This window comes from Pristiophorus japonicus, chromosome 11 (genome assembly GCF_044704955.1).
Source record: "Pristiophorus japonicus isolate sPriJap1 chromosome 11, sPriJap1.hap1, whole genome shotgun sequence".
Taxonomy (NCBI): Eukaryota; Metazoa; Chordata; class Chondrichthyes; family Pristiophoridae; genus Pristiophorus; species Pristiophorus japonicus.
Genome location: NC_091987.1, coordinates 154,659,605 through 154,668,076, shown reverse-complemented (window position 1 = coordinate 154,668,076; position 8,472 = coordinate 154,659,605). Strand labels below are relative to the sequence as shown.

General features: G+C 62.8%; 1 protein-coding gene across 1 annotated transcript in view; it reads left to right on the top strand.

Moving 5' to 3' along the window:
- Nucleotides 1-8,472, top strand: part of ace2 (angiotensin I converting enzyme 2) — a 131,037-nt gene that overhangs the window by 60,528 nt on the left and 62,037 nt on the right. The window lies entirely within an intron of this gene.

Sequence of the window (8,472 nt, the reverse complement as noted above, 5' to 3'; positions counted from 1 at the left end):
TCTCTCTCTCCCACCCGCCAGTCTCTCTCTCTCTCCCACCCGACCATCTCTCTCTCTCTCCCACACACCAGTCTCTCTCTCTCTCCCACACCCCAGTCTCTCCCTCTCTCCCACCCTCCAGTCTCTCTCTCTCTCTCCTCCCCCAGTCTCTCTCTCTCACCCTCCAGTCTCTCCCTCTCTCCCACCACCTAGTCTCTCTTTCTCCCACCCCCCAATCTCTCTCTCTCTCTCTCTCCCCCCGTCCCCCCAGTCTCTCTCGCTCCCACCCCCCAATCTCTCCCTCTCTCCCACCCCCCAGTCTCTCTCTCTCCCCACCCCCCCGCCCCAGTCTCTATCTCTCACCCCCCCCAGTCTCTCTCTCTCCCACCCCCCAGTCTCTCTCTCTCCCACCCCCCAGTCTCTCTCTCTCTCTCCCACCCCCCAGTCTCTCCCTCTCTCCCACCCCCAGTCTCTCTCGCTCGCTCTCTCTCCCTCCCCAGTCTCTCTCTCTCCCAGCCCCAGCCTCTCCCTCTCTCCCACCCCAAGTCTCTCTCTCTCTATCTCCCAACCCCCAGTCTCTCTCTCTCCCACCCCCAGTCTCTCTCTCTCCAACCCCCCAGTCTCCCTCTCTCTCTCCCACTCCCCAGTCTCTTTCTCTCCCTCCCCCAGTCTCTCTCTCTCTCCCACCCCACAGTCTCTCTCTCTCCCACCCCCCAGTCTCTCTCTCTCTCTCTCCCACCCCCAGTCTCTCTCTCTCTCCCACTCGCTAGTCTCTCTCTCTCTCCCACCCGGCCATCTCTCTCTCTCTCTCCCACACACCAGTCTCTCTCTCTCTCCCACACCCCAGTCTCTCCCTCTCTCACACCCCCCAGTCTCTCCCTCTCTCCCACCCCCAGTCTCTCTCTCTCGCTCTCTCTCCCTCCCCAGTCTCTCTCTCTCCCAGCCCCAGTCTCTCCCTCTCTCCCACCCCAAGTCTCTCTCTCTCTCTCTCCCACCCCCAGTCTCTCTCTCTCCCGCCCCCCAGTCTCTCTCCCCCCCCCCAGTCTCTCTCTCTCTCTCCCTCCCCCAGTCACTCTCTCTCACCCTCCAGTCTCTCCCTCTCTCCCACCACCCAGTCTCTCTCTCTCTCTCTCCCCCCGCCCCCCCTGTCTCTCTCTCTCTCTCTCCCAGCCCCCAGTCTCTCACTCTCTCCCACCAACCCCCCACCTCAGTCTCTCTCTCGCTCTCTCTCTCCCCCTCCAGTCTCTCTCTCCCCCCCCCAGTCTCTCTCTCTCTCACCCCCCAGTCTCTCTCTCACCCCCCCCCCGCCCCAGTTCTCTATCTCTCCCCCCAGTCTCTCTCTCTCCTACCCGCCAGTCTCTCTCTCTCTCTCTCTCCCAACCTCCCAGTCTCTCTCTCTCTCTCCCCCCCCAGTCTCTCTCTCTCCCACCCTGCAATCTCTCTCTCTCCCACCCCCCCAGTCTCTCTCTCCCACCCCCCAGTCTCTCTCGCTCCCACGCCCCAGTCTCTCTCTCTCTCCCACCCCGCAGTCTCTCTCTCTCTCTTCCCCCCCCGGTCTCTCTCTCTCCCACCACCCAATCTCTCTCTCTCCCACCCCCAGTCTCTCTCTCTCTCTCTCTCCCCCCCCGCCCCCAGACTCTCTCGCTCCCACCCCCCAATCTCTCTCTCTCTACCACCCCCCCATTCTCTCTCTCTCCCTACCCCTCCGCCCCAGTCTCGATCTCTCCCACCCCCCAGTCTCTCTCTCTCCCACCCCCCAGTTTCCCACTCTCCCACACCCAGTCTCTCTCTCTCTCTCTCACTCCCCAGTCTCTCTCTCACTCCCCAGTCTCTCTCTCTCCCAGCTCCAGTCTCTCCCTCTCTCCCACCCCAAGTCTCTCTCTCTCTCTCCCACACCCCAGTCTCTCTTTCTCCCACCCCCCAGTCTCTCTCTCTCCTACCCGCCAGTCTCTCTCTCTCTCTCTCTCCCAACCTCCCAGTCTCTCTCTCTCTCTCCCCCCCAGTCTCTCTCTCTCCCACCCTGCAATCTCTCTCTCTCCCACCCCCCCAGTCTCTCTCTCCCACCCCCCAGTCTCTCTCTCTCTCCTCCCTCCCCCAGTCTCTCTCTCTCACCCTCCAGTCTCTCTCGCTCCCACGCCCCAGTCTCTCTCTCTCTCCCACCCCGCAGTCTCTCTCTCTCTCTTCCCCCCCCCGGTCTCTCTCTCTCCCACCACCCAGTCTCTCTCTCTCCCACCCCCAGTCGCTCTCTCTCTCTCTCTCTCCCCCCGCCCCCAGTCTCTCTCGCTCCCACCCCCCAATCTCTCTCTCTCTACCACACCCCAGTCTCTCTCTCTTCCTACCCCTCCGCCCCAGTCTTGATCTCTCCCACCCCCCAGTCTCTCTCTCTCCCACCCCCCAGTTTCCCTCTCTCCCACACCCAGTCTCTCTCTCTCTCTCTCACTCCCCAGTCTCTCTCTCTCCCAGCTCCAGTCTCTCCCTCTCTCCCACCCCAAGTCTCTCTCTCTCTCTCCACACCCCAGTCTCTCTTTCTCCCACCCCCCAGTCTCTCTCTCTCCCACCCCCCCCCACCCGCCCTCAGTCTATCTCTCGCTCTCTCTCCGCCCCCCCCCGCCAGTCACTCTCTCTCCCAACCCCCAGTCTCTCTCTCTCCCACCCCCAGTCTCTCTATCTCCCACCCCCCCCAGTCTCTCTCTCTCTCTCCCACTCCCCAGTCTCTCTCTCTCCCTCCCCCAGTCTCTCTCTCTCTCTCCCACTCCCCAGTCTCTCTCTCTCTCCCACCCCCAGTCTCTCTCTCTCCCACCCCCCAGTCTCTCTCCCCCCCCAGTCTCTCTCTTTCTCCCACACACCAGTCTCTCTCTCTCTCCCCCCGCCCCCCCAGTCTCTCTCTCTCTCTCTCCCAGCCCCCAGTCTCTCTCTCTCTCCCACCAACCCCCCACCTCAGTCTCTCTCTCGCTCTCTCTCTCCCCCTCCAGTCTCTCTCTCCCCCCCCAGTCTCTCTCTCTCTCACCCCCAGTCTCTCTCTCACCCCCCCCCGCCCCAGTCTCTATCTCTCCCCCCCAGTCTCTCTCTCTCCTACCCGCCAGTCTCTCTCTCTCTCTCTCTCCCACCCCCCCCACCCGCCCTCAGTCTATCTCTCGCTCTCTCTCCGCCCCCCCGCCAGTCACTCTCTCTCCCACCCCCCAGTCTCTCTCTCTCCCACCCCCCAATCTCTCTCTCTCCCACCCCCCAGTCTCTCTCTCTCCCATCCCCCAGTCTCTCTCTCTCCCACCCCCCAGTCTCTCTCTCTCCCAACCCCCAGTCTCTCTCTCGCTCTCTCTTTCTACCCCCCCAGTCTCTCCTTCTCTCCCACCCCCCAGTCTCTCTCTCTCACTCCCATTCCCCAGTCTCTCTCTCTCTCCCAACCCCGAGTCTCTCTCTCTCCCAGCCCACCATCTCTGCTTCTCTCCCACCCCCCAGTCTCTCCCTCTCTCTCTCTCTCCCCCCCCGAGTCTCTCTCTCTCCCACCCCCCAGTCTCTCTCTCTCCCACCCCCCAGTCTCTCTCTCGCTCTCTCTTTCTACCCCCCCAGTCTCTCCTTCTCTCTCACCCCCCAGTCTCTCCCTCTCTCCCACCCCCCAGTCTCTCTCTCTCCCACCCCCCAGTCTCTCTCTCTCTCCCACCCCCCAGTCTCTCTCTCGCTCTCTCTTTCTACCCCCCCAGTCTCTCCTTCTCTCCCACCCCCCAGTCTCTCTCTCTCACTCCCATTCCCCAGTCTCTCTCTCTCTCCCAACCCCGAGTCTCTCTCTCTCCCAGCCCACCATCTCTGCTTCTCTCCCACCCCCCAGTCTCTCCCTCTCTCTCTCTCTCCCCCCCCCGAGTCTCTCTCTCTCCCACCCCCCAGTCTCTCTCTCTCCCACCCCCCAGTCTCTCTCTCGCTCTCTCTTTCTACCCCCCCAGTCTCTCCTTCTCTCTCACCCCCCAGTCTCTCTCTCTCCCACCCCCCAGTCTCTCTCTCGCTCTCTCTTTCTACCCCCCCAGTCTCTCCTTCTCTCCCACCCCCCAGTCTCTCTCTCTCACTCCCATTCCCCAGTCTCTCTCTCTCTCCCAACCCCGAGTCTCTCTCTCTCCCAGCCCACCATCTCTCCCTCTCTCCCACCCCCCAGTCTCTCCCTCTCTCTCTCTCTCCCCCCCCGAGTCTCTCTCTCTCCCACCCCCCAGTCTCTCTCTCTCTCTCTCTCTCTCACCCTCCAGTCTCTCTCGCTCCCACCCCCCAATCTCTCTCTCTGTACCACCCCACAGTCTCTCTCGCTCCCACCCCCCAGTCTCTCTCTCTCTACCACCCCCCAGTCTCTCTCTCTCCCACCCCCCAGTCTCTCTCTCTCTCTCCCTCCCCCAGTCTCTCTCTCTCCCACCCCCCAGTCTCTCTCTCTCTCTCTCTCTCCCACCCCCCAGTCTCTCTCTCTCCCACCCCCCAGTCTCTCTCTCTCCCACCCCCCAGTTTCCCTCTCTCCCACACCCAGTCTCTCTCACTCTCTCTCACTCCCCAGTCTCTCTCTCTCCCAACCCCAGTCTCTCCCTCTCTCCCACCCCAAGTCTCTCTCTCTCTCTCTCCCACACCCCAGTCTCTCTTTCTCCCACCCCCCAGTCTCTCTCTCTCCCACCCCCCCCACCCGCCCTCAGTCTATCTCTCGCTCTCTCTCCGCCCCCCCGCCAGTCACTCTCTCTCCCAACCCCCAGTCTCTCTCTCTCCCACCCCCAGTCTCTCTCTCTCCCACCCCCCCAGTCTCCCTCTCTCTCTCCCACTCCCCAGTCTCTCTCTCTCCCTCCCCCAGTCTCTCTCTCTCTCCCACCCCACAGTCTCTCTCTCTCCCACCCCCCAGTCTCTCTCTCTCTCTCTCCCACCCCCAGTCTCTCTCTCTCTCTCCCACCCGCCAGTCTCTCTCTCTCTCTCCCACCCGGCCATCTCTCTCTCTCTCCCACACACCAGTCTCTCTCTCTCTCCCACACCCCAGTCTCTCCCTCTCTCCCACCCTCCAGTCTCTCTCTCTCTCTCTCCCTCCCCCAGTCTCTCTCTCTCACCCTCCAGTCTCTCCCTCTCTCCCACCACCCAATCTCTCTTTCTCCCACCCCCCAATCTCTCTCTCTCTCTCTCTCCCCCCGTCCCCACAGTCTCTCTCGCTCCCACCCCCCAATCTCTCCCTCTCTCCCACCCCCCAGTCTCTCTCTCTCCCCACCCCCCCGCCCCAGTCTCTATCTCTCCCACCCCCCAGTCTCTCTCTCTCCCACCCCCCAGTCTCTCTCTCTCCCACCCCCCAGTCTCTCTCTCTCTCTCCCACCCCCCAGTCACTCCCTCTCTCCCACCCCTAGTCTCTCTCTCTCGCTCTCTCTCCCTCCCCAGTCTCTCTCTCTCCCAGCCCCAGTCTCTCCCTCTCTCCCACCCCAAGTCTCTCTCTCTCTCTCTCCCACACCCCAGTCTCTCTTTCTCCCACCCCCCAGTCTCTCTCTCTCCCACCCCCCCCACCCGCCCTCAGTCTATCTCTCGCTCTCTCTCCGCCCCCCCGCCAGTCACTCTCTCTCCCAACCCCCAGTCTCTCTCTCTCCCACCCCCAGTCTCTCTCTCTCCCACCCCCCCAGTCTCACTCTCTCTCTCCCACTCCCCAGTCTCTCTCTCTCCCTCCCCCAGTCTCTCTCTCTCTCCCACCCCACAGTCTCTCTCTCTCCCACCCCCCAGTCTCTCTGTCTCTCTCTCCCACCCCCAGTCTCTCTCTCTCTCCCACCCGCCAGTCTCTCTCTCTCTCCCACCCGACCATCTCTCTCTCTCTCCCACACACCAGTCTCTCTCTCTCTCCCACACCCCAGTCTCTCCCTCTCTCCCACCCTCCAGTCTCTCTCTCTCTCTCCCTCCCCCAGTCTCTCTCTCTCACCCTCCAGTCTCTCCCTCTCTCCCACCACCTAGTCTCTCTTTCTCCCACCCCCCAATCTCTCTCTCTCTCTCTCTCCCCCCGTCCCCCCAGTCTCTCTCGCTCCCACCCCCCAATCTCTCCCTCTCTCCCACCCCCCAGTCTCTCTCTCTCCCCACCCCCCCGCCCCAGTCTCTATCTCTCACCCCCCCAGTCTCTCTCTCTCCCACCCCCCAGTCTCTCTCTCTCCCACCCCCCAGTCTCTCTCTCTCTCTCCCACCCCCCAGTCTCTCCCTCTCTCCCACCCCCAGTCTCTCTCGCTCGCTCTCTCTCCCTCCCCAGTCTCTCTCTCTCCCAGCCCCAGCCTCTCCCTCTCTCCCACCCCAAGTCTCTCTCTCTCTCTCTCCCACACCCCAGTCTCTGTTTCTCCCACCCCCCAGTCTCTCTCTCTCCCACCCCCCCCACCCGCCCTCAGTCTATCTCTCGCTCTCTCTCCGCCCCCCCGCCAGTCACTCTATCTCCCAACCCCCAGTCTCTCTCTCTCCCACCCCCAGTCTCTCTCTCTCCAACCCCCCAGTCTCCCTCTCTCTCTCCCACTCCCCAGTCTCTTTCTCTCCCTCCCCCAGTCTCTCTCTCTCTCCCACCCCACAGTCTCTCTCTCTCCCACCCCCCAGTCTCTCTCTCTCTCTCTCCCACCCCCAGTCTCTCTCTCTCTCCCACTCGCTAGTCTCTCTCTCTCTCCCACCCGGCCATCTCTCTCTCTCTCTCCCACACACCAGTCTCTCTCTCTCTCCCACACCCCAGTCTCTCCCTCTCTCACACCCCCCAGTCTCTCCCTCTCTCCCCACCCCCAGTCTCTCTCTCTCGCTCTCTCTCCCTCCCCAGTCTCTCTCTCTCCCAGCCCCAGTCTCTCCCTCTCTCCCACCCCAAGTCTCTCTCTCTCTCTCTCCCACCCCCAGTCTCTCTCTCTCCCGCCCCCCAGTCTCTCTCCCCCCCCCAGTCTCTCTCTCTCTCTCCCTCCCCCAGTCACTCTCTCTCACCCTCCAGTCTCTCCCTCTCTCCCACCACCCAGTCTCTCTCTCTCTCTCTCCCCCCGCCCCCCCTGTCTCTCTCTCTCTCTCTCCCAGCCCCCAGTCTCTCACTCTCTCCCACCAACCCCCCACCTCAGTCTCTCTCTCGCTCTCTCTCTCCCCCTCCAGTCTCTCTCTCCCCCCCCCAGTCTCTCTCTCTCTCACCCCCCAGTCTCTCTCTCACCCCCCCCCCGCCCCAGTCTCTATCTCTCCCCCCCAGTCTCTCTCTCTCCTACCCGCCAGTCTCTCTCTCTCTCTCTCTCCCAACCTCCCAGTCTCTCTCTCTCTCTCCCCCCCCAGTCTCTCTCTCTCCCACCCTGCAATCTCTCTCTCTCCCACCCCCCCAGTCTCTCTCTCCCACCCCCCAGTCTCTCTCGCTCCCACGCCCCAGTCTCTCTCTCTCTCCCACCCCGCAGTCTCTCTCTCTCTCTTCCCCCCCCGGTCTCTCTCTCTCCCACCACCCAATCTCTCTCTCTCCCACCCCCAGTCTCTCTCTCTCTCTCTCTCCCCCCCCGCCCCCAGACTCTCTCGCTCCCACCCCCCAATCTCTCTCTCTCTACCACCCCCCATTCTCTCTCTCTCCCTACCCCTCCGCCCCAGTCTCGATCTCTCCCACCCCCCAGTCTCTCTCTCTCCCACCCCCCAGTTTCCCACTCTCCCACACCCAGTCTCTCTCTCTCTCACTCCCCAGTCTCTCTCTCACTCCCCAGTCTCTCTCTCTCCCAGCTCCAGTCTCTCCCTCTCTCCCACCCCAAGTCTCTCTCTCTCTCTCCCACACCCCAGTCTCTCTTTCTCCCACCCCCCAGTCTCTCTCTCTCCTACCCGCCAGTCTCTCTCTCTCTCTCTCTCCCAACCTCCCAGTCTCTCTCTCTCTCTCCCCCCCAGTCTCTCTCTCTCCCACCCTGCAATCTCTCTCTCTCCCACCCCCCCAGTCTCTCTCTCCCACCCCCCAGTCTCTCTCTCTCTCTCTCCCTCCCCCAGTCTCTCTCTCTCACCCTCCAGTCTCTCTCGCTCCCACGCCCCAGTCTCTCTCTCTCTCCCACCCCGCAGTCTCTCTCTCTCTCTTCCCCCCCCCGGTCTCTCTCTCTCCCACCACCCAGTCTCTCTCTCTCCCACCCCCAGTCGCTCTCTCTCTCTCTCTCTCCCCCCGCCCCCAGTCTCTCTCGCTCCCACCCCCCAATCTCTCTCTCTCTACCACACCCCAGTCTCTCTCTCTTCCTACCCCTCCGCCCCAGTCTTGATCTCTCCCACCCCCCAGTCTCTCTCTCTCCCACCCCCCAGTTTCCCTCTCTCCCACACCCAGTCTCTCTCTCTCTCTCTCACTCCCCAGTCTCTCTCTCTCCCAGCTCCAGTCTCTCCCTCTCTCCCACCCCAAGTCTCTCTCTCTCTCTCCCACACCCCAGTCTCTCTTTCTCCCACCCCCCAGTCTCTCTCTCTCCCACCCCCCCCCACCCGCCCTCAGTCTATCTCTCGCTCTCTCTCCGCCCCCCCCCGCCAGTCACTCTCTCTCCCAACCCCCAGTCTCTCTCTCTCCCACCCCCAGTC